This window comes from Gordionus sp. m RMFG-2023, chromosome 2 (assembly GCF_954871325.1).
Source record: "Gordionus sp. m RMFG-2023 chromosome 2, tfGorSpeb1-WG-v2, whole genome shotgun sequence".
In the NCBI taxonomy this organism is placed as follows: Eukaryota; Metazoa; Nematomorpha; class Gordioida; order Chordodea; family Parachordodidae; genus Gordionus; species Gordionus sp. m RMFG-2023.
Window position 1 is genome coordinate 50938616 of NC_088776.1, and position 6012 is coordinate 50944627.

Sequence of the window (6012 nt, forward strand, 5' to 3'; positions counted from 1 at the left end):
TCAAATAAGTCCACACAAACGAAAACCAGGCGGATGAGCCCTCAAAGACCTGGATGGCAGCAAGAGAACATATGGATCTCTTCACCGGATAATTCTTAGGAGGATCGATCTTACTATAGAATGAGGAAACCTCACTCTTTGGAGAAGAAACGACTCCGTCTCTTTTAGCAACAACGGTCACGTCCAACAATACGCCCTCCCTCATATCGGGCATTACCAACCTTTCACCCGTGACCGACAATGATACAAAGATCACCGTAAATTAAGAAGTCCTGTCAATCAACTCTCAGGAATTAGGCTAACCGGCAAAAATCGAAACAATAACAAAGAAAATTATGATAATTATAAGAACGATTCATTCGGCAAAATTTATTTATATAAATACATGTATATTACTAATTATTAGCAATTATTGTCTTTGCCAAATATCCGCTTTTGTTATTATAATCTACTATTTGATTTGGATTTTTAAATAAAAGCCGAGGAATACCAAAGCCATAAAGGTCGAGGTATTTGACTATATCCACATCGCAAAATAAAGGGGACGTTCAAGGTTATAGAACCTTGATATCTGGTAAGGGTCATGATTAACTCGATATTAATTTTATTTAACCACAAAAAAATCTAAAATAGACTTTATTAGACACAATTAATTAGAACTATAAATATTTTAAAACTCAAATTTTTATTAAACCTTAATAATAATAGACTTTTATAAAATGCAATTAATAAATTATAAATTTTTATAAAGTAAAATAGAAGATGATGATAAACATAAAAATTAGTCCCTTTTATAGGGAAAATAATAAGCGTAATTATAAATTTGAATAAAATTGGCCTAAAGTGAAAAAAGGAACGTTTTTGCAAAAGGAGTTGTGTTATCTTTATCTTACATATTTGGGGATAAAACCAATCCCCCACTTCTTAGAACTCTAATTGTACCTTCGGTTGCAGGACGATCTCCTGGACCTAACTATCTAATTTATAATTAACGAACACCTTACTAAGGAATCCAAAAGTATGAAAAACTCCCGAAATCTATATGTTTTCATTTACGAATCTATACCTGGTCTAGTGGTCTTTGATAAAAATAATTTAATACAACTTTTTGTTTAATCAAAATACTACGGAATATAAAATAATATCAAATATATATTTATAAATCTTTTAGTAGCCTCTTCCTCAATAAAAAACGACCACATTTTAATATCTTATGACATATAATTTTTAGAAATTAAGAAATCACATGAATTATACTTAATTTTTTTAAATGAGTCTTTAAGGAAATAAATTACAGTACAATACTTTATTTATATTTTACTAAAATTTTTTTTATTTACTTTAGTCATATAATATCAAAATTATCCTATAATTCAAAATTGGGGGGTTTTTCATTAAAAAAAAGCAACCACAAATAAAATTTTTTTTTAAAAAAACATAGTTTTGTCAACAGTTTAATTAATAATCCGAATTCTTGTTAAATGACTCTTGAGAGTCTTTGATGCTATTTTGTGCTATATCTGTTGAAATAATATTTATCTTCAATTCCGCCTTTATACGAGAACAATACTTTAGTAGCTCTCCCTCTCTCTTCATAATTACTTGTATATATATTCTTTTTTAATTTAAGGTCGATGATGAAGACTATTCCAATACGTTTATTCTATTGTCTAAGGATAATTCTTTACCGATTTTCGTGAATGACTGTCTCGCTGCAGAAAATATATAGCACATATATTTATTGATAAAGTAACTAAAAGGGTAATTCTAGCTATTTTAAGGTATAACAAAGCGATTCAGCTAAGCACACAACTCTCTTCTGCACACTTTCAAGTCAATCATCTCAGGACAATTGATTTTATTAGCCCGTTTTTTATTTAAATTCATTTTTTTCTCAATTACATAACTATTACTAGTTAATTTTCTCCTTAATCATATTGAATAGCTAAATACCAGTTGATTCCATTTTTAAAAAATTTCATATCATTATTTTTTGAAGGCTATTGTTTAATGACTTTATAGTTTAAAAAAATATAAATGAATAAAGTCGAAATAATAAAACTGAAGTTTTTACTCTATAAAATGAATAACCCATTTTTATGAATCCTTCTATTACAAATGAAATTTGAGAAAACCTTCTAGAGAATACACACATTTGATATCTCCGAGTCTTTTTCGCCTTTTTTTAAAAAATATTATTTTAACTAAAACCCGATCCAATTTTAAAGGCTTTAATTCGAGATTACTCGCAACTCTCGTTAACAATGTGTAACCAGAGACCTGCAGGCCCCGATCGGGTCACGGGTCAGGCTGTATTTTAATTTTTTTTTAATACACCCGAAAATTTTTTTAAATGCCCAGACAGGGCCTTGTATTCTAAAACCAAATATTTTAAATCACCAATAATATTTATAAAAAGTAAAAATATATATTATATACTTTAAAAAATCAGGGCCAGGCCGTGGAAATGATACTTCTGCAGATCTCGGTGTGTAACTGTGTTATTTGATTCGAATAGCAATTGCAAAAATAAGAATAAAAACTTATATGGAAAATGATACCTCCATAAAATAAATTGAATGGGTTAGCGCTTCTAGATATTCCATAGGGATTTGACATCAACTATTGATGAAATCATTAAATAAATTAGTTAGATCACAAAGAAAATAGCTTTTTTTGGTAAATTACCTTACTGGTTTATACATATTATATTACAATATTTCTTACGATAAAAAAATAGTCATATACATACACAGCATTTATTTATTTTTTTAAATATAATTTATATATTCAAAATAGAACCATTTTTTTTCATCTAATCTGTAATCCTTATAAAATTTGCTTATCTTAAATGCTTATAATTGTAATTACATTTTAGCAGCATAGAAACTCTTTTCAGAAAGTTTTTTAATATTAATGCGAGAGATTTGCACAATCCTTCCCCTACTTATTTTTAAAGTTTAAAAAACCATACCATTTGAAACTGGAATTTTCTACTGTACATATTAAATAGAAAAGAAAATTTTATAAATTTATCCCTAAGATAAATGAATGAATGGATAATTTATGATTTTATTAATCATATTAGATATTTCATTATTGGTATTATTATGAGAAGAGAAATAAATAGAGTTCATTCATCTTCATTTTTATTTTTTTCTGCAAAAGTTTTTTTTTACTACAAATTATTGTTATATCTTAATTGTTATTTTTATTCATAAAAGCCAATTAATATGATTATTTTCGAAAAAAAAATAATCATAGGCTCTATTGAATATTAATTTCTTTTTTTATATATATATAAAAACACAAACCAAACACATTCCCACTTTGATGAATGAATTATTTAAATTGACGAAATTCCTCTCACCCTTCCCCCCCCCCCTCTTTTCTATCTGGATTCATTACATTTCTCTTTTAATTATATATTATTATTAGTTAGATTTTTAACAAAAAAAATACAAAAATGTCAAATTTTTTATTTTCTTCTCTCATCTATATATAATTTTTGACGTTCATTTTTTTAAAAAATAAATTTTTTCTATAAGATAATTTTTTTATTATGATCTATTTAAACCAAAGAGCAGATTCTGACTCTGAGAGCTAATATTTCAAAAATCGGAGCCGAATATTGGAGGGGGGATTCTTCTATAAGGAATCAAATCTACTCGAAAAATTAAACAAAAAGTTATGAACCATCCTTATCCAACCAATCATCTATTCAAATTCGTTATGGAGATTCGGGGTGGGGGGGGGGTGATTAAAGAAAATTATTTTAATTATTCTAGGAGTTATTTAAGAATATATTAAGTTTCAGAAATTTATTAGAACTAATGATTATAAAATATTGACAATTTCTAACACCCAATATTAAATGTAAATGAATGATAAAATATTAAATTATAAAACCGGTCTATGAAACACTATATAATAAATGTCTCGAAAAAAAACTTTTTAAAATTAAGAAATAAGCATTTAAATTTTATTATATAAATTTAAATTATATTTAAAAAGATAACAGAGAAAATATAGATTAATGCACAAAAATATTTTCAAGAATTATTGCACATATATAAAATTGCAAAGTATTTACGGAAAAAAATGGATTAAATAATGGGGGAAAATAAAATTATGAAGTATATATTATAAATTTATTATGTAAAATTCAATTTTCTTTGAGATTTGGATAATCTTTCAATGATTTTATCCGTGCTTGGTATCAACTTTCGATGTAAAGGCCTAAATTTCGGAGCCGGTATTACTCATTTGAAGGATCATTTTATTCTTTTCAAAGAAGAATGTCTTTCATTGGTAGAAGTATACTAATGGGTAGGATACTTTAACATCCTCATAATAAAATACTGCCAAATATTTTATTTTTTCTCTATCAAGATTTGAAAATAGTTGCAAATTTGCTAGTGCTGCCTGATTAATCAAGGACATTTCATTCACTTAAGTTACATAAGTATTCAAGAGGGTGATAGAGAGAATTATTTTATAGTATATTTTTCGATTGACTAATATTAATACGGTGTGCTGGGAGTCGAAATAGACAAATATTAAATTCATAGAGCTATTTCTTTAACTCAACAATGACATCTAATTTGTGAAATTAGCCACCTACGATTTCCCTAATTTCCTTAAGTTCTAATATAATGCTTTCAGCTATTCTCATAGTCTCAATCAAATCCTTGTCATATTTTTTGAAATATTTTAATTACGTTTTGCAGTGAACAGGTCAAATGATTTGGTGAGAAATTTTAAAAGGGTTGATAAATATAATGCGATATAAATTCATAGAATCTGCTGAGAATGTGATAAATAAATATAAATTGAAATATATATGTAATAAGAGGTAGGAATCATTAATTTTCTCATCTGAATTTTTTAGCCTTTGAGGGAGGGATTTGTCCTCCTATGCTTTGATTTTTTTCAAAATCGAAAATCATTTTAAATAAATAAAAAAATCAATATTTATGAAATCAATTTTTTATTCTTTTTTTTAAAAAAAAAAATCGTCCGCTGATGATGACCTCATAAAAATTTGTCATTTTTTTATATTTTCTTTCGCTCTCTTTAAAACATGTTTTTTAAGGAAAAAAAAATAAGAATCATGATCATTTTTAATATAAGTTTGTTTCTATATCTTGAACAAATCTTTAAAAAATAAAATGGAGGTTAAATTATTTTCAATGCCCTGCTGGTAAGGAAGGAAAACCAATGAATACTACAAGATTGGCGATTCATTCATTAAATGCGTTTTAAAAGGGTCCATACATAGGATAGGAGTCACCTGTAGCGCCCTTTTTTGTGGTTTGTATGTCGATTAAATGATAATAGAATTCTTATTTTATATTATTTTTTTAGCAAAATAAGAGTTTTTTTTATTTTCCAATATTTTATAATTATATTAATTTTTTTTTAACAAAACTTGATTTAATTACTGACGAATTAAAAGCTTAGTCCGAAAATTCGATAATATACTATATTATTGATTTTTGAAAAAATATATAAAATAAATGAATAAAAGAAATTGCTGCCCAATATTACCCAGCCTAATACAATATATTTATATATATATTTTTTTTAAAAAAATAAAATGAATGGTGGCTTCCGAAAATCAGAACTCATCCCATTTTTTTTACAATTTTTTTTAAGCATTACTTTAATAATGCCAAAAAAACATATGGTGAAGCATTCTCGACACAGAGCTGTGTCAGCCCGAATCCTCGCCTGAGAGCTTAGAATGTATTTAAAAAATAGGGCCTGACTGTGCTTTTAAGAAAAATATTTGAAGGACTTTCAGCTCAGAAGGTATACTTTGGTTTCAGAAAGGACTAAAATTTTCTCTTATTAGATCAAAAGGTTTGAAAGCTACCTTCCTTATTCAAAAAAAATTGGATAACTTTTTATCATTGCCAAATGAAGAAAACGCCTATTCCATTCGTTTCTTAACAGTTTATTATTTTATATATAGTTGCGGTTTTTAGTGTTATTTGGTTTTAAAGGAAC